The sequence below is a fragment of the Neoarius graeffei genome, chromosome 13, assembly GCF_027579695.1.
Source record: "Neoarius graeffei isolate fNeoGra1 chromosome 13, fNeoGra1.pri, whole genome shotgun sequence".
Classification (NCBI taxonomy): Eukaryota; Metazoa; Chordata; class Actinopteri; order Siluriformes; family Ariidae; genus Neoarius; species Neoarius graeffei.
Window position 1 is genome coordinate 46,503,127 of NC_083581.1, and position 20,769 is coordinate 46,523,895.

General features: G+C 43.6%; 1 protein-coding gene across 1 annotated transcript in view; it reads right to left on the reverse strand.

The window, feature by feature from the left end:
• Positions 1–20,769, reverse strand: part of camta2 (calmodulin binding transcription activator 2) — a 59,066-nt gene that overhangs the window by 28,262 nt on the left and 10,035 nt on the right. The window lies entirely within an intron of this gene.

Genomic DNA, 20,769 nt, shown 5'->3' on the forward strand with positions numbered 1-20,769 from the left:
TGATATATATGGTGTGCGTGTGTGTAAGGGAGAGAATGTGTATGTAGGCAGGTGTGTGTATGTCACACACACACACACACACACACACACAGCCTTGCAAAAGTATTCATCCCCCTTGGTGTTTGTCCTGTTTTGTTGCATTACAAGCTGGAATTAAAATGGATTTTTTGGGGGATTAGCACCATTTGATTTACACAACATGCCTACCACTTTAAAGGTGCACATTTTTTTTTTTGTGACACAAACAATAATTAAGATGAAAAAACAGAAATCTGGAGTGTGCACAAGTATCCCCCCCCAAAAAAGTCAATACTTTGTAGAGCCACTTTTTGCTACAATTATAGCTGCAAGTCTCTTGGGGTGTGTCTCTATTAGCTCAGCACATCTAGCCACTGGGATTTTTGCCCATTCCTCAAGGCAAAACTGCTCCAACTCCTTCAAGTTAGATGGGTTGCGTTGGTGTACAGCAATCTTCAAGTTATGCCACAGATTCTCAATTGAATTGAGGTCTGGGCTTTGACTAGGCCATTCCAAGACATTTAAATGTTTCCCTTTAAACCACTCCAATGTAGCTTTAGCAGTATGTTTAGGGTCATTGTCCTGCTGGACCGTGAACTTTCATCCCAGTCTCAAACCTCTGGCTGACTCAAGTTTTCCTCCAGAATTGCCTTGTATTTAGTGCCATCCAGGTTTCCTGTCCCTGCAGATGAAAAACATCCCCACAGCATGATGCTGCCACCACCATGCTTCATAGTAGGGATGGTGTTCTCAAGGTGTTGGGTTTGCGCCACACATGGCATTTCTCATGATGGCCAAAAAGTTCAATTTCTGTCTCATTTGACCAGAGAATCTTCCATGTTTTTGGGGAGTCTACAACATGCTGTTGGGCAAACTCCAAATGTGTTTTCTTATTGTTTTCTTTTTTCTGGCCACTCTTCCATAAAGCCCCACTCTGTGGAGTGTATGGCTTAAAGTGGTCCTATGGACAGAGACTCCCATCTCCACTGTGGATCTTTGCAGCTCTCTCAGCATTATCGTTGGTATCTTTGTTGCATCTCTGATTAATGCCCTCCTTGCCCAGTCTGAGAGTTTTGGTGGGCGGCCTTCTCTTGTCAGGTTTGTAGTGGTGCCATATTCCTTCCATTTTGCTATAATGGATTTAATGGTGCTCCCTGGGATATTCAAAGTTTGGGATAATTTTTATGACCCAACCCTGATCTATACTTCTCTACAAGTTTGTCTCTGACCTGTTTGGAGTACTCCTTGGTTTTCATGTTGCTTGCTTAGTGGTGTAGCAGAGTCAGGGTCCTTCCAGAACAGGTTGATTTATACAGACATCATGTGACAGCTCGGTAGTGACCGAAAGAATGAGATCACGGATACAAGCGGTAGAAATGAGTTTTCTCCGCAGGGTGGCTGGGCTCTCCCTTAAAGACAGGGTGAGAAGCTTGGTCATTCGGGAGAGACTCGGAATAGAACCGCTGCTCCTCCACATCGAAAGGAGTCAGTTGAGGTGGTTTGGGCACCTTGTTAGGATGCTCCCTGGACGCCTCCCAAGGGAGGTTTTTTCTGGGCATGCCCCACTGAGAGGAGACCCCAGGGCAGACCCAGGACATGCTGGAGAGATTACATCTCTCGGCTGGCCTGGGAACGCCTCGGTATTCCCCCGGAAGAGCTGGTGGAGGTGGCCAGGGAGAGGGAAGTCTGGGCTGCTCTGCTTAGGCTGCTACCCCTGTGACCCAGATAAGCGGCAGAAGATGGATGGATCATGTGACACTTTGATTGCACACAGGTGGATCTTAAATCAACTAATTATATGACTTATGAATTGAATTGGTTGGACCAGCTCTTATTTAGGGGTTTCATACAAAAGGGGGCGGCGGCACGGTGGTGTAGTGGTTAGCGCTGTCGCCTCACAGCAAGAAGGTCCTGGGTTCGAGCCCCGGGGCCGGCGAGAGCCTTTCTGTGTGGAGTTTGCATGTTCTCCCCGTGTCCGCGTGGGTTTCCTCCGGGTGCTCCGGTTTCCCCCACAGTCCAAAGACATGCAGGTTAGGTTAACTGGTGACTCTAAATTGACCGTAGGTGTGAATGTGAGTGTGAATGGTTGTCTGTGTCTATGTGTCAGCCCTGTGATGACCTGGTGACTTGTCCAGGGTGTACCCCGCCTTTCGCCCGTAGTCAGCTGGGATAGGCTCCAGCTTGCCTGCGACCCTGTAGAAGGATAAAGCGGCTAGAGATAATGAGATGAGATACAAAAGGGGGTGAATACTTATGCACACTCCAGATTTCTGTTTTTTCATCTTAATTATTCTTTGTGTCACAAAAAAAAAACGTGCACCTTTAAAAGTGGTAGGCATGTTGTGTAAATCAAATGGTGCTAAGCCCCCAAAAATCAATTTTAATTCCAGCTTGTAATGCAATAAAATAGGACAAACAGCAAGGGGGATGAATACTTTTGCAAGGCACTGTATATGCATGTGAGTATGTGTGAGAATACGTATCTAATGGTTAGCTAAGGCTCGTCCACGGGAGCACCACTCTTCTTCGCTTCATGTGTCAAACAGGTTTGCGCTCTTCAGTGAAGCACTCTCTGAGAAACCTAAAAGTGCTTTGGTTAAAGGAGGCTCTATCTTAAGATGTGAAATTAGCTAGGCCTTTTGGGGCACCAGCAGCTTTAGTTAGGTGTATACCAGGAGCGAGGGTGGCAGACATGGCAGGTAATCTTAGGGGCTTCAACAAGCATAGGTTTTCAAAGTTAGTTATTCATGTATGGAGCTAACAATATACACCTTTGTCAGTCAGAGGTTACAAACTTTGTAGAGGTGTTTAAATTAGTGAAGGCAATGTCTGATGCTGTAGTATGCTCCCACCCCATCCCAATGTAGTATGGCAATGGAGCTTACAGCAGCGGTTCTCAACCTTTTCTACTTTAAGACCTACCTGTTCATACTTGTAATGAGTCGAGGCCCATTAAAACAGATCCCCAATTATTTTGGCTCATATATTCGATTAGAATCTAATAATCTATTGTAAAGTGTGTTAATGGAATCACTCACCGCTACAGATGGGAGCCCAGGAATTAAATAAATGTAATAAAAACCAAACTGTTTTTAATTGTAGGTATTTATTTAAAACGGGATATAGAAACCACTCAATGGGATAGATCCTTACACATTATCAAAGAAGGACTTTTCCTACGAGTTGGAAAATTATCCATCCATTGAGTTCCCCGACATCGCAAACAACCTGGTGCTTCAGACATTGTTCTACATGGACAAACAGATGAAAACCTGGAAGAGCATGGAGGTGTATGACTTTTTATATGTGGCTGGGTTAAAGACCTGGGGATCAAAATACAACAAGATAAATCCTGTATCATTTATGCGTGGGTAAGTAGTGATTTTTGGGCTTTTTGTACGTGCCTTTGCAATGGCTGCTAGAACGCTACAAGTTTTATTATTGGGTGTAAACAAACCACAGCTGCTCGATTCTCAATCCTTCCTGCTCTTTTCTTCCAGGTAAATCAATCATAAAGATCCACAGAAACCTCTTTAAAGACCTGGGTATTACGCATATCATATACGCGTTAGTTTACAATATGGCGAACACAATCAAGCAGCAAACAAAAACACATCTGAGGACTTAAGCATCTCCTGAACTTCAAAACATCACGGAATAACAGAAAATGGCGAGAAAAGTCATCTGTGAATCCAAATGAAATAAAATCAGAGGAATTTACAAACATTTCTCAAAGTGATCACTGCAAACTTGAGCGTTCTTCGACTCCGCTTCCTTCATCACAGCAAAAGGTTCAAGAGTCACCTTTCTAATCTTTTGCCCTTTCAACCTTTTTTTATCACGTCGCAGGAAACCTAGAAGAAACTTTTAACAGTTTCACGGTTTGTTTGATTCCAGCAGCCCAAAGCAACGCAAGTGTAGGGCATTTTAACAATTAGCAAGGCATTCCAGCGATTGTAACACTTTATGAACAGTGAGCTTAGCTGACCACCACATGTCTTGCATATCTAATGAGGGGGATGTGATGGTGGATTCAACCCAGCAATTGTACCCTACTAAATATTAGCTTCGACTTGGAAAAAAATTTGCAGCCCACTAGATGGCGCTTCGCAGCCCGTGAATGGGCCGCAGCCTAGTAGGTGAGAAACACTGGCTTACAGCAAGTTATGGTCACTGTACTGCTGGTTGTCCAAGTGGTGCTCAGAAAACAGCATGGACTTTACAGATAATTGAAGTAGTTTTGAGAGCACAGCTGGCCTGTCAGGGCAGGACAGTTTACATCCCATTCAGAAAGGTGCTGCGCTCATTTCTTGCAGCATAGCCCATAATCTCAGAACAGAGAACAGCCCTAGTTAATCTGTGACAATCCAGAGCCAAGGCCAGGGAGCAGACAAACAGGTTAAACCAACTGTCTGTTAGCAGCCTTGAGTCATTACTAAGGTTACACTATGTTGAGACCGTGTCTGTTCCCTGTGCTAGACAAAAATTTAGAAATACTCAGAGTTTTAGTAAACTAATCAACATAAAATTAGATCATATTGAATGTACAGCCAGGACCTTCGACATAAACCTAGGACTGTTAAATATTAGATCTTTTACATCTAAAGCGATTATTGTTAATTAAATTATTACTGATCAGGAGTTTAAATATACTGTTTAACGGAAACGTGGATTAAACTAAATGAGTATGTAGCATTAAATGAAGCTAATCCTCCTGTATACAGTTATATACATCAGCCTCATCTAACTGGCAAAGGAAAAGACTTTGCAGTTATTTATAATGATAATCCAGGCATCACAAAAAAACCTGGACATGAATTCAATGCATTTGAAGCTACAAACACATGGGTGCAAGTATAAAATTTTCAAAAACCTGAAAAGTCTGACAAGGTCAGACGTGCATGGCACAGCCATGCAGGAGGGGTTACAAAGGGAGGTGAGCCCCCCTTAGGGCTCGAAAAAAAAATTAAATTACAAGTTAAAATGGTTCTCTCTCATGCAATCTCATGCAAACATTTATAATATTAATAGTTATATGATTTGCATATTCACATCAAATGTTTAATACATTTCATCAATTCATCTGAAATATTTCAAGTACAAGGCTTGATATTTCAAAACATCTAGCAACTACTAATTTAAATGTTGAAACAACCATTTTTAATATGCTTTTGCTGTGATACCTTTTTTACAATATATACACTGGAATAGCTGTGTTGATTTGGTCTAACAACGTGCTACGTGCGTGAAACATGATATCACACGTATAACACCGTGAAACAACGGGCTAGTCAGGGCCGCTCATCCTGTAATGACAATACTCTGACTTTAAAAATATTAGCCTATATCCATCTTTTTTTAGTACACCACAAACTCATGAAACAATGTTTCCTAACAAAACACAGAACACACTCTCAGACTAGAATAGTTTGACTTGGATTGTAATGACAGTCCTGAATATTCCTTGCAGATCAATCATTGAGCACTCTCAGAGTACCTAGAAATGCTGCTCAATATCACCATTATGATACAGCATCATAAGTTGTTTAGTGCTGGTCTCCGTGAGACTGAATCTTCTGTCATTTAGAAGACGTTTATACATGGAAAAGGAGTGCTCAACGTCCACACTCGCCACTGGCAACCATATGGCGTCCTTGGCCACCAGAGCATTCGTTTCTTTTAAGCGGTCGCCATTCTGGTTGCGACGCGGGGAGCGAATCTGTAAACAAGCAGCTCATTGGCTGGCTAGGTGTGCCACAAGCCAATCACAATCACCAACAAAGCTGCCTTGACCGGAAAGGCATGTCTGGTTGGGCATTAGCGGCAGTTACGCAGAAGCCTTCTGTGGCAGTTACATTTTGACACGCGAGCAATGTTTCACTATAAAAATTCCGTAATTTCCGTCCGTTTTCCGCGATCGTGGAAAATCATTGCCCCTATGAGAGTGAGACAGTGAGAGGGCCACCCCCCCCCAAAAAAACTTACCGGATTTACACGATTTGGAAAAATTACTTTTTCAGAACCGAAAAAAACGAAGCTTTCGGCACATGCCGGAAAACTTACACCCATGCAAACAAAGCAACTGCAGGCACAAAAAAATAAGTCTACTCAGTCGAATCTGCCAATTACTATATACAAATACCTGAGGCTATATTCTTAATTTGTGGATTTCGTATTGAACCTGGTTGGTTCTTTAGACAAAGCCTTAGTTTTTGGAGGCTATAATATTCACTTTGATAACCCAGAAGACCCTCTGAAAAAGCGTTCCATGTCCATTCTAGATTCAGTACGAGTTAATCAAAATGTCATAGGACCCACTCATAACGATGGTCACACTTGATCTAATACTATCCATCCATCTTTTACTGTTTATCTGGATCCGGGTCGCGGGGGTAGCAGCCTAAGCAGAGCAGCCCAGATTTTCCTCTCCCTGGCCACCTCCACCAGCTCTTCCAGGGGAATACTGAGGCGTTCCCAGGCCTGCCGAGAGATGTAATCTCTCCAGCATGTCTTGGGTCTGCCCCAGGGTCTCCTCCTGGTGGGGCATGACCAGAAAACCTCCCTTGGGAGGCGTCCAGGGAGCATCCTAACAAGGTGCCCAAACCACCTCAACTGACTCCTTTTGATGTGGAGGAGCAGCGGTTCTATTCTGAGTCTCTCCCGAATGACCAAGCTTCTCACCCTGTCTCTAAGGGACAGCCCAGCCACCCTGCGGAGAAAACTCATTTCTACCGTTTGTATCCGCGATCTCATTCTTTCAGTCACTACCCATAGCTCGTGACCATACTGTAGGTGAGAATGGGAACGTAGATGGACCAGTAAACTGAGAGCTTTGCCTTTTGGCTCAGCTCTCTCTTTACTACAACAGACCGGTTTAGCGTCTGCATCACTGCAGATGCTGCCCCGATCCATCTGTCCAACTCCCACTCCCCCTTACCCTCACTCGTGAACAAAACCCCGAGATACTTAAACTCCTTCACTTTAGGTAGCAACTCCCCACCGACCCGGAGTAGGCACTCCACCCATTTCCGGCTGAGCGCCATGGCCACGGACTTGGAGGTGCTGATCCTTATCCCAGCCGCTTCGCACTTGGCTGCAAACCTTCCCAGCGCATGCTGTAAGTCACAGAGTGATGAAGCCAACAGGACCACATCATCCACAAAAAGCAGAGATGTGATTCTGCTGCCACCAAACCGGACACCCTCCGCCCCTTGGCTGAGCCGAGAAATTCTGTCCATAAAAGTTATGAACAGAACCGGTGACAAAGGACAGCCCTGGCGGAGTCCCACATACACTGGGAACAAGTCCGACTTACTGCCGGCAATGCGAACCAAACTCCTGCTCCGGTCATACAGGGTCTGAATGGCCCGCAGTAGTGGGCCCTGAACCCCATACTCCCGAAGCACCCCCCACAGGGCACCACGAGGGACATGGTCATAAGTCTTCTCCAGGTCCACAAAACACATGTAGACCAGTTGGGCAAACTCCCATGCACCCTCCAGTACCCTTGAAAGAGTAAAGAGCTGGTCCAGTGTTCCATGACCAGGACGAAAACCGTATTGTTCCTCCTGAATCCGAGGTTTGACTATTGACCGGACTCTCCTCTCCAGCACCTCAGTATAGGCTTTCCCAGGGAGGCTGAGAAGTGTGATCCCCCTATAGTTGGAACATACTCTCCAGTCCCCCTTTTTAAAAAGGGGGACCACCACCCCAGTCTGCCAATACAGAGGCACTGTCCCTAACCTCCATGCAAATGTTGAAGAGGCATGTCAACCAAGACAGCCCAACAACATCCAGTGCCTTCAGGAACTCAGGATGAATCTCATCCACCCCTGGTGCCCAGCCACTGAGGAGCTTTTTAACCACCTCGGCAACTTCAGCCCCTGTGATGGGCAAGTCCTCCCAAGCACCCTCAGACTCTGCATCCTCCTCGAACAATATGAAGGTGGGACTGAGGAGATCCTCAAAGTATTCCTTCCATTGTTGGACAATGTCCCCAGTTGAGGTCGAGGTCAACAGCACTCCATCCTCACTGTAAACAGTAGGGACAGAGCACTGCTTCCCCTTCCTGAGCCGCTGGACGGTTTGCCAGAATCTCTTCGAGGCCGACCAAAAATCACTTTCCATGGCCTCACCGAAATCTTCCTACACCCAAGTTTTTGCTTCAGTGACCGCCAGAGCCACGTTCCACTTGGCCCATCGGTATCTGTCAGCTGCCTTTGGAGACCCACAGGCTAACCAAGCCCGGTAGGACTCCTTCTTCAGCTTGACGGCTCCCCTCACCGCAGGTGTCCACCACCGGGTTCGGGGATTACCGCCATGACAAGCACCAACAACCTTGCAGTCACAGCACTGCGCGGCCACCTCAGCAATAGAGGTGTGGAACATGGTTCACTTGGACTCAATGTCCCCATCCTCCCCCGGTATGCAGTTGGAGCTCTGCCGGATGTGGCAGTTGAAGATCCAACGGACGAGAGCCTCCCCCAGATGTCCCCAGCATACCCTCACTTCATGTTTGGGCCTACCAGGTCTGTCCAGCCTCCTCCCCCACCATTTGATCCAGCTCGCCACCAGGTAGTGATCAGTTGACAGCTCTGCTCCTCTCTTCACCCGAGTGTCCAAGACATACAGTCGTAGATCAGATGAAACGACTACAAAGTCAATCATCGATCTACAGCCTAGGGTGTCCTCATGCCCCGTGGACTTATGGACACCCTTATGCTCAAACATGGTGTTCGTTATGGCCAAAACGTGCATGGCACAGAAGTCCAACAACAGAACGCTGCTCAGGTTCAGATCAGGCAGGCCGTTCCTCCCAATCACACCCCTCCAGGTCTCACTGTCATTGCCCATGTGAGCATTGAAGTCCCCCAATAAAACAATGGAATCCCCTTGTGGTGCTCTGTCTAGCACCCCACTCAAGGACTCCATGAAGGCCGGGCACTCTGAACTACCATTTGGTGCATAAGCGCAAATGACAGTCAGAGACCGTTCCCCGACCTGAAGGCGCAGGGAAATGACCCTCTCATTCACTGGGGAGAACTCCGATGTTAGCGCGCTGAACTGGGGGGGCTACCAATAGCCCCACCCCTGCCCGGCGCCACCCTTGGCAACTCCAGCATAGAAGAGAGTCCAACCCCTCTCCAGAAGGGGTTGGCTCTGGTTCCAAAGCCCAAGCTATGCATTGAGGTGAGCCCAACTATATCTAGTCGGTACCGCTCAACCTCATGCACAAGCTCAGGCTCCTTTCCCACTAAAGAGGTGACATTCCATGTCCCAAAAGCCAGTTTTGTCAGTCGGGGATCAGTACGCCAGGGCCTCCGCCTTTGGCTGCCACCCGATCCACAGTGCACCGAACCCTTACAGCACCTCCTGCAGCTGGTGGGTCTACAGGAGAGTGATTCCATGTTGCTCATTCAGGCTGGGCCCGGCCAGGTCCCACGGACATAGGCCTGGCCACCAAGCATTCGCCTATGAGCCCCTCCCCCAGGCCTGGCTCCAGGGTGGGGCCCTGGTATCCCTGGTCCAGGCGAGGGTACTCGGATACCTATTTTTCCTTTCATAAGGGTCATTCTGAACTGCTCTTTTTCTGACCTCTCATCTAGGACCTGTTTGCCTTGGGAGACCCTACCAGGGGCAAATGCCCAGACAACATGGCTCCTAGAATCCCTGAGGCACTCAAACCCCTCCACCACGTTAAGGTGGTGATTCAGGGAGGGGTGATCTAATACTAACTTTTGGATTAAACCTGGAGAATATAGTCACGCTTCTAAAAGTCTGAAGCTACATCAGGTCATTATCTCACCTAATTCAAAATATGTCTTAGCAATAATATATGCACTTTGCTATCACATCAAATGTACATTCACTCAACTACTGCATAAAGTTTTATCAATAGCCTCCCAGAATGATCAACTTTGGATCACTGTCAAATGCCACAGAACTTGATAAGGCAACTGAATGTTTAGATTCAACGTTCCACTATAACCTGGAAAATGTACCTTCACTTAAATGAAAAATAGAGAGAAAACCTAGTACCTTGGTATAAGGATCACACATGCACCTTAAAACAGACTACTCAAAAATTAGAATGTAAATGGCATCAAACAAAAGGTAGTGTTCCGATTAACATGAAAGGAGAGCCTCTTGAACTATAGGAAAGCTCTTGGTGCTACTAAATCAACTTTTCCTAATAGAAGATAACAAAAATCATAGACTCTTATTAGTACTGTGGTAAAATTAACTAGGAATAAGGCCACCACAGAAACATGTGCACACCTTCAATATGTCATAGTGATGACTTCATAAATTTATTCAATGGTAAAATTGAAAATATGAGGCAAAAAACCCCCCAAAAATATTAATTAAAGCCAGACAATTTGATAAATAACACTGTAGATAACAATATAACTATTAGAATGTTTTACTTCCCTTTGAGAGACTGAACTAAATTTTATTAATTCCCTCATTAAAACCTTTAACTTGTATACTAGGATCCCTTATCTACACAACTGTTCAACCAGATATCAGAAGCAATCAATTACAGGCCTCTCTCATCTTTTTAAGTGGGAGAACTTGCACAATTGGTGACTGACTAAATACTTTTTTGCCCCACTGTATATCGGAATAATAGTTGTGAAATATATCAGTCATGTTTTAGACCTCATCATAGCACAGAGACAGCACTGGTTAAAGTAGTAAATGACCTGGCTCTGAACAGGTTTGCGTCTTTGCTTGTGTAGCTTGGCCTCAGTGCAGCTTTGGACACCACTGATCATACTATTCTCCTTAACAGAACAGAAAATGTTGGAGTTATAGGAATGGTTCACTCCTGGCTCAGGTCTTAATTGATCATCAGTTTGTTGATGTAAATGGTTACTTTTCTACGCATACTAAGGTAAAGTTTGATGTTCCAAACTTTTGCTTTTTTCCTTTATATACAGTGGGGCAAAAAAGTATTTAGTCAGTCACAAATTGTGCAAGTTCTCCCACTTAAAAAGATGAGAGAGGCCTGTAATTTTCATCATAGGTATACCTCAACTATGAGAGACAAAATGAGAAAAAAAATCCAGAAAATCGCATTGTCTGATTTTTAAAGAATTTTTTTGCAAATTATGGTGGAAAATAAGTATTTGGTCAATAACAAAAGTTCATCTCAATACTTTGTTATATACCCTTTGTTGGCAATGACAGAGGTCAAACGTTTTCTGTAAGTCTTCACAAGGTTTTCACACACTGTTGCTGGTATTTTGGCCCATTCCTCCATGCAGATCTCCTCTAGAGCAGTGATGTTTTGGGGCTGTCGCTGGGCAACACGGACTTTCAACTCCCTTCAAAGATTTTCTATGGGGTTGAGATCTGGAGACTGGCTAGGCCACCCCAGGACCTTGAAATGCTTCTTACGAAGCCACTTCTTCGTTGTCCGGGCGGTGTGTTTGGGATCACTGTCATGCTGAAAGACCCAGCCACGTTTCATCTTCAATGCCCTTGCTGATGGAAGGAGGTTTTCACTCAAAACCTCACGATACATGGCCCCATTCATTCTTTCCTTTACACCAGGGGTGTCCAAACTGATCCATAAAGGGCCGTGTGGCTGCAGGTTTTCATTCCAGCCATGCAGCAGCACACCTGACTTGGCTCATTCAATCAACTGAACTGTCTTCACACAGTCAAATACTTGCAGCCACACCCACCCTTGATTAAAGGGTGGTTGTGTCAGTTGATTGAATAAGCCAAATCAGGTGTGCTGCTGCATGGCTGGAATGAAAACCTGCAGCCACACGGCCCTTTATGGATCAGTTTGGACAGCCCTGCTTTACACGGATCAGTCGTCCTGGTTCCTTTGCAGAAAAACAGCCCCAAAGCATGATGTTTCCACCCCCATGCTTCACAGTAGGTATGGTGTTTTTTGGATGCAACTCAGCATTCTTTCTCCTCCAAACACGACAAGTTGAGTTTTTACCAAAAAGTTCTATTTTGGTTTCATCTGACCATATGACATTCTCCCAGTCCTCTTCTGGATCATCCAAATGCTCTCTAGCAAACTTCAGATGGGCCTGGACATGTACTGGCTTAAGCAGGGGGACACGTCTGGCACTGCAGGATGAGTCCCTGGCGGCGTAGCGTGTTACTGATGGTAGCCTTTGTTACTTTGGTCCCAGCTCTCTGCAGGTCATTCACTAGGTCCCCCCGTGTGGTTCTGGGATTTTTGCTCACCGTTCTTGTGATCATTTTGACCCCACGGGGTGAGATCTTACGTGGAGCCCCAGATCGAGGGAGATTATCAGTGGTCTTGTATGTCTTCCATTTTCCAATAATTGCTCCCACAGTTGATTTCTTCACACCAAGCTGCTTACCTATTGCAGATTCAGTCTTCCCAGCCTGGTGCAGGTCTACAATTTTGTTTCTGGTGTCCTTTGACAGCACTTTGGTCTTAGCCATAGTGGAGTTTGGAGTGTGACTGTTTGAGGTTGTGGACAGGTGTCTTTTATACTGATAACGAGTTCAAACAGGTGTCATTAATACAGGTAACGAGTGGAGGACAGAGGAGCCTCTTAAAGAAGTTGTTACAGGTCTGTGAGAGCCAGAAATCTTGTTTGTTTGTAGGTGACCAAATACTTATTTTACTGAGGAATTTACCAATTAATTCATTAAAAATCCTACAATGTGATTTCCTGGATTCTTTCCCCCCATTCTGTCTCTCATAGTTGAAGTGTACCTATGATGAAAATTACAGGCCTCTCTCATCTTTTTAAGTGGGAGAACTTGCACAATTGGTGGCTGACTAAATACTTTTTTGCACCACTGTATGCTACCTCGGGGCAATATTCTTAAGCACGGTATTAGCTTCCGCTGTTATGCTGATGACACACAGCTGTATGTTTCAACAAAGTGAGATGCGAGACACCAGATTAATAAAAATTAAGAATGTGTAAAGGACATTAGACACTGGATGCTTATTAATTTTCTTCTACTTAATTCTGACAAGACAGAAGTACTTGTACTAGGACCATATACAGCTAGCTTTCTGATTACATGGGAACATTGTTTGGTCTTTCTGGTTTTATCATGTGCAGCAGTAAAGACCTTGGTGTGATGACTGATGCCAGTCTTTCATTTTAAGCTCATGCAGATAATATTACTAGGATAGCCATCTTTCACTTCAGAAATGCTAAGATAAGAAATATAATGTTACTACACAATGCAGAAAAACTAGTTCATGCTTTTGGTACGTCTAGGTTGGATTACTGTAATGCCCTACTGGTTGGATGTTGCAGTACAGTTGTGATCAGAAGTTTACATACAGTGACATGAATGTTATCTTGGATATGAATGTCATGGCAATATTTGGCCTTTCAGTAATTTCTTTGAACTGTTCTTTTTCTGTGGTAGAATTATTGTACAGCATACTGTACATCTTAAAATAAAAAATAAAATAAAAAAACACTAGAATTTGGTGCACAAGTTTTAATTTTCTTTGGGTTTTCTGAAATCAACACAGGGTCAAAATTATACATACAGGGTCAAATATTTACATATGCTCACTTGGATTATTAATTCAGAGGTGCTGAAACTTCCAAAATGTCTCTTATCTTACGAAGACCGAGGTCTCTTAACTTCCTGTTAGTGATCATGATTGACTACAGCTGGTAGCTTCTCTGTGCCTTCATAAAAAGGGTTTGTTTACAGCACTCATTGGATTAACCAACACACTGTAAAATGGCAAAGTCCAAGGAGCTCAGTGCAGATGTGAGAAAGAGGACTGCAGATATACACAACTCCGGAATGTCTCTTGGAGCCATTTCTAAACAACTGCAAATTCCAAGATCAGTTCAAACAATTGTATCCAAGTTATTGTGAGGTGTAGTTGCTTTGCCAAGCCACTTTGCTTCAAGAAACCCCAAACAGTCACCCTCAGCTGAAAGGAAATTGGTTTGGACGGTCAGGAACAACCTGGGAACCACCACAGCACAGCCCTACCATGAACTGGAAGCTGATGGATCACTGTCTACAGTTCAGATCACCATGTACTAAGAGGCTGCTATCCAAGAAATAACCCCCTGCTCCAAAACTGACACCTTCAAGCTTAACTAAAGTTTGAAGCTGACCACACAGACAAAGAAAATAACCTTCTGGAGGATAGCTGTATGATCAGATGAGACAAAGATTGAGTTGTTTGGCCACAATGACCACCATGTACAAAGGGACACTGTACCAGCTGGCGGTGGTAGGATCATCATGCTCTGGCGCTGTTTTGCTGCCAGTGGAACTGGTTCATTGCACAAAGCAGATGGAATATTGAAGGAGGACTACCTCAGTTCTTCAGCATAAACCATCAGAAACTTGATCATGACTTGGGACTTACAACAAGACAGTGAACCCAAACACACATCAGAGCTGGTTGTGGTGAATAAAGCAGGCTAACATTTAGCTTAAAACAAGTCCTGACTTCAACCCTATTGCAAATATATGGACTGTGCTTATAAGTCGAGTCCATGCCAAGAAAAAAAAAAAAAAACAAATTTAATTGAACTCTACCAATTCTTCCATGAAGAGTCATGAAATATCCAACTAGAATTCTGCCAGAAGCTTGTTCATGGTAAACAAAAATGTTTGGCCAAGGTGAATCTTGCAAAGAGATATTTTACCCAAATATTAGTTGTGCTGTATGTATATTTTTGACCCTGTATGTATAATTTTGACCTGGTGTTGATTTCAGAAAACCCAAAGAAAATTAAAACTTGTGCACCAAATTCTAGTGTTTTTTAATTAAAGATGTATGCTATACATTCTGCCACAGAAAAAGAACAGTTCAAAGAAATTACTGAAAAGCCAAATATTGCCATGACATTCATATCTAAGATGACATTCACGTCACTGTATGTAAACCTCTGACCACAACTGTAAGTACATAAACAAGCTCCAGTTAGTCCAGAATGCAGCAGCAACAGTCCTTACTAGAACCAGAAGATATGACCACATCACCTCAATCTTACCCACACTGTCAATCAAATTTTGCATCGATTATAAAATACTACTATTTAACAATTATTTGCCTAAGGTGAAGTGAATATCGGTGAATAATAACCAGAGGTGGAAAGTAACGAATTACATTACTCGCGTTACTGTACTTGAGTAGCTTTTTTGTGTACTTATACTTTTTCAAGTAATTTTTAAAGAGTGTACTTTTACTTAAGTATGTTTTCTTTTAAGTAGTGTACTTCGGTACATTTTACATCACAACCGTTACTGAGTAAAAATAAATAAATAAATAAATAAAGTCTAAAACGGAGAAGGGGAAATGCGTTGTGGAAATGAATCATGGGAAGGACAGTTGTCGTGCGCGCAAGTCTCACACAGACGATGGCGGACATGCACCGGCGCTTTAAGGGGGGGCTTCGGGGGGCTCAAGCCCCTGGGCCACAGCCAATCAGGGGCCTTGTAATATTAATAAAATAATAAACTGTCGGAATCGTGGGCCTACATTAATGTACGGATAGAAATAAGGTTAGAAATAAATGAGCGCACAGTAGCCTGCTGTAAGAGACATGATGCATGTGGTTCGCGAAACGAACACCCACAACTGGACCAGAATAAAATGTAACGTCACGCACGAAAGCGCGCCAAAGACTGCAGACTACAGAGACACAAATTTAGAGGCTTTGAAAGATGAAGCGTTCACATGTTAGCGGGGCGCATAAAAGGAAAAAAAGAGAGAGATGCAGGTAATGATAGAATCGTTGCCTAAAGTCACAGACTTTTTTAAGGTAAGGATCACCAATCTGTTCAGAATATCAGCTACTTATCAGTTATCAGCCTACCAGCAGCTAGGCTATGTGCAGCTAGGCTAGATATGCTATGATCTGTCCAACAGTAAAATAAATCAGTTGTGATTTGAATACGTGTCGTGTGATTTGAGTTATAATCCTGTTGGTATAATAGCATATTTCGATGGGGATAATAAAATGTCTAAAACGGCATCTACTGAAGAAATTGATGAAAAGATTGTAGCCTATAATTGTCACAGTTCGGGCAGCAGACAGAGTAAGCATACTGAGGGGAATAGCAATACAAAGCTAGCGCAGATCCACATTTCTCGCTAGCTGTGTTGGGTGTGTTGTTAACCCGTGTGGATTTAAGTGAAATACTTGAGAAGTTCTGTGGTCAAGACAATGTTTTAAGGTAGGGATGCTTGATTATTAATGTTTGCCCGCCGTGGCTTGTTGTTGACGAAAGGCCCACATGATTTTGCCTTATGCAGCTACTGCTAGCGTCATGCTTTGAACTAGGTTAAGCTCATTTGCGCTAAAGGATGGGTTTATTGAAGGATTTTGATGTAGCTAGTTTCTTTTTAAAAAATAGTATGCTCAAAACAGTATGCCCGTGTTCATCATGTTTAACTTTTTTCTTGATGGAGTGCGTGAAATATTGTTGAGTGGTATTTCGATGCAGTCATGTCAAAAAGGCAGTTGAATGCACGGTCTTATTCAAGGAGAAGGAAGACTTGCATGATGCTTGAACATAGATCGGTAAAATAGACCCTAGTAGGACTTTGTTTCATGTATCTCGGTCTGTAGAGTTAGGAGTTTGGCTGCTGTCCATGGTGTTTACGTTTCATGTGGCCGCCGAGCCAAGTACTTTCATCATCATCATCATGTTCCCCTGTCAAAAGTTAAACTCTCTAGGGGTGCTTCTGCTGTAGCAGTTGCAGCAGTTGCTCAAAGTTTGATTTGTCCATCATCATACGTCTTATCTGTTGGGTGTCTATGCCCAGCAGATTTTCCCATTTCGTCTATTTGTAACCATTTTTGTCAAACAGGAGCTGCTTTTGCACTTGGTTATTGCTCATCCAGCAAATGTGAGCAATATATTTTAGTTGTTGTACGTAGCAGGATAGTTTTATATCCTGGGTTTCTGTCAGTTTCCGGAGGTCAGCATTGGACATCTTGTAGCTCCAGTCTATATCTTCATTTGTAGTGTTCTTTTGGTCAGGGCATTCTTTCGTTTATATCCACCTTTAATCATTTTCCTTAGGAAGCCGTGCCACACTACCTCAATTTTGTGAATTTCACTGGATGATAGTTGCCATGCCTGTGTGCTGTACAGGAGGCGAGATCGAACGCATGCCACTAGGAACTTTATACGGGTTTTTAGTAGTATTTGGTGGTCAGTTAGAGCGTGTTTCAGTTCATTCCATTTCATGAATGCAGCACTTATCCTAGCATGCAGGAAGTGTGAGGATTCATCACAGTTGCTGACATTATAACCAAGATATTTAAAGGTGCGGACGTTTTTAATATTAGTGCCGCCAAGGGAAATGATACTTGGTTTACATTTGATATCCTCATTGATGTTAAAAGCCATTGTTTCTGTTTTGACATATGATATTTGTAAACCAAAGCGGGTGTAGGTCTTATCATACAACTGAAGAATATTCTGAAGCTCCTCGATGGATCCAGCGAGTATGGCCTGATCATCTGCGTATAGAATCTCTGTTATGCAACCCTCTCCTGATGCTCGTGCTTTCGTACGCATTTCTCTTGTGAATACCTCATTTGGAATGCAATATCTGAACTTGAAGCCTGTATCTGGGTACAGTTTTGATATCTCATGCTGTGCAATCCTGACAACAAAGTCCATATAGATATTAAAAACTGATGGCGATTCTAGGGCACCTTGTCTTGCAGTGAATGCTTGTTTTCATGCCGCTGAGCTATTTTTATGTATTTTATTTTTTAAAAGGACTTGTCTGTAGGTGTGTGTGTTTTATGTTTACAACACATAGGTCTACATTAGCGCACGCGCGCTTGTGTGGTTATCTCTGGCCATGCCCCTGCGTGAAAGTTACGTAGTATCACTGTCCTGTCCGTGGTAATAATCAGAACCGGCTCTGTAATGATAATGCGCGCGTTCTTCTCTCCCTCTGTGGTCGGATGTGTTGAGCGATGTGAGCGTGGGCCTTGCGCAGCTACGCTGAGCCAAACGTAACCTATCGTAGGCTTCTAGGCTAATTACGCGCTTACACTGTAAATGCTTGACACGTATTGCAAATAAAATAAGAGTGTTTTCCTGGCCAACGGTAAGGGTAGGGTTGACAGGTAGCCTATGAGGGGCCTAGCCCCTGGGCCACGGGTGTTGATAAAGCACCCCTGCGGACATGGAGGAGACCAAGGAACCTGTGGTGGACGACCCTGCAGAAAACGCAATTTCTTCCTGTAATGAAGTGCACCCCTGGCCCTACATACGTGATCACTTCAGCTTCATAGAGAAAAGGGGTGACAGTTTCATTATGCAATGCAGATTATGTGTGCCCAAGAAGACAACCATTGTGGCATACAAAAATTCGACGTCTAATCTGCGCAAGCATGTTGAGGTAAGTATTGTCATTGGCATCATAATCACGGGTGCAGATAGAGGGTGGGACGGGTGGGATTCGTCCCACCCAGATTTAAATTCACCTCGTTCGGTCCCCCCCACTTATAGGGAGGAAAAAACGCCTATGCTGTCTTTCTTTGCATAAGGCAAACCTCACGGAAAAATCAAAAGACTAATTACCAGTCGGTTTATTGAGGTGCACAGCAGTGTATACATAGTTGCAACAACTCACATAAAACAAAACAAAGACTGATATTCGGTTGGTTGAGCTGCGCAGACTGCACAGGTTGCGAGCTCGAGCTTGGTTGCCATGGTTACCCACAACAAGTTTGACAGGCATATCGGGGTTGGGGTTGGTTTGCTGGCAGCTTTGTCCCCCCCAGTTTTTTGTCCCCCCCAGTTCAAAAAACGTATCTGCGCCCCTGATCATAATGTTTCCTTTCCATAGTAAAACCGACAATAGGCTGGTTATATTCCAAAAATAGTGGATGGCATTGCTAATGTTGAAGTAGCAACCTGTTGGTACTGTAGCATAACGGTAACTAGTCTGTTATTCGGTTGGCTAATCATGCAAGCAAGTTAGCTCGCCAACCTGACGTGATCAGTCCTCCTACCATTCTACATCCAACAGGCCAGAAAGGAATACTAAGCAAAACAAATAATGTTTGAATTGAATTGTTCAATAACACACAGTGCACACAGGCAAGCTACGAGTTTTCGGTGCAACATTTCACTTTCATATTTCGTGTACAATGCTTTGTGTGTGGTCAGGGCGATGTAAACGACATGACTGTGTGTATTGACCTTTTTTGTTTGTCTCAGTTTTAATGCAGCATTATCCTAAGCATTCAATTTGATACACTTCCTTTAAATAAAACATCTGGGTTGAGATGTACATATATCCTTGTTTCCTCTTCTTTTTCATTTTTGCACAACACAATGGAGGCAGAAAACACCCATTGTTAAAAGTAACGTTTTACTTTTACTCAAAGTACATTTTAAATGATCTACTTTTTACTTTTACTTGAGTAGATTTTTTGTCTGGTAACTTTACTTGTACTTAAGTAAAATTTCATCAGAGTAACAGTACTTGTACTTGAGTATAATATTTTAGTACTCTTTCCACCTCTGATAATAACTGAGATGAAGTGGAGGCTGAAAACATATTTGTCAAGCCTTTTGTTAATAGCTTAGTTTGTTTTTTTAATAAGAGCCATGTTGGCCAGAGTCTTATACTCCTGGTAGGGTCACCCATGTTGAACAGGTTGAAGGGTAAGGACCAGATGAAGAGTGATCCCCTAGTCCTTCAGGTTGTTCTAAGGGCTGATAACCCTCTCCCGTTAAAAAATAAATAAAATATTACGGAAACCAGAAGTAGAAGGCCTCATGTGCCACGAGGCACAAAGCAGATAGGTAACAGCTTTTTATTAGCCCCCACCATCCCTCACATTCACTCAGGTTTGTTGACGGTCCAGTGACTGGCCACTTTATGTACCAGGGCACCCTCATGTCTGTGTTACCTTCTGGCTCTCCCTATTAGTTATGCTGCCATAGTTAGTCTTGCTGGAATCCCCGCTTGCACTCAGCGCAAAATGTACCCTGTTCTTAACTATTGTGTGACAATAGACATACCTAATAATTTGTGTTTCTCTCTCTCTGCCAAGCTACAAATGCCACTCCTGAGATACCAGTGATGCTGCCCTCTCCTGCTCTCCAGACCTGCCTGATCCATCCTGATGCCCTGCTTCTGGCTGGAGTTCTCATTGCTTCACTACTGTGGAGGATGACCATATATGTTTTGCTTTGATGACTTCGAATTAAAATTGCCATGATGATTGTCAGACTGCAGTTGTCATGAACAGTCTTGCACCCAAGTCTCCATCAATGAACAGTTCATAATGTCAACAAAACAGACTTAATTTCAAAACTATAATGAATTTCCTGGTTACACAATTGCACTTTTTGACCATATAGAGAGCACACAGTTATAGAAGCAAGATATTTATAAATCACACTATCACCCAAATGGGAATGGGTTCTGTTTTGAGTCTGGTTCCTATCAAGGTTTCTTCCTCATGCATTTCCTTGCCACCGTTGCCTCAACCTTGCTCCTTAGGGATAAATTAATGTATAAAATTTTATATTTTTCCATAAAGCTGCTTTGCGACAATGTCTGCTGTTAAACGCACGATACAAATAAAACTGACTTGACTTGGTCCATTAGGAAGAGATGCGCTCGGGTGTGGCTGGACTCATGCACACTGGTTGTTAACTGCACGGAACTCAAATGCTATAACAGGCACTTTTCAATTCATTGGAGAATCTTTGGGTTAATCATGGGTCTGGTTCTCAGTTGAACACAAATTGTAGTCAGCG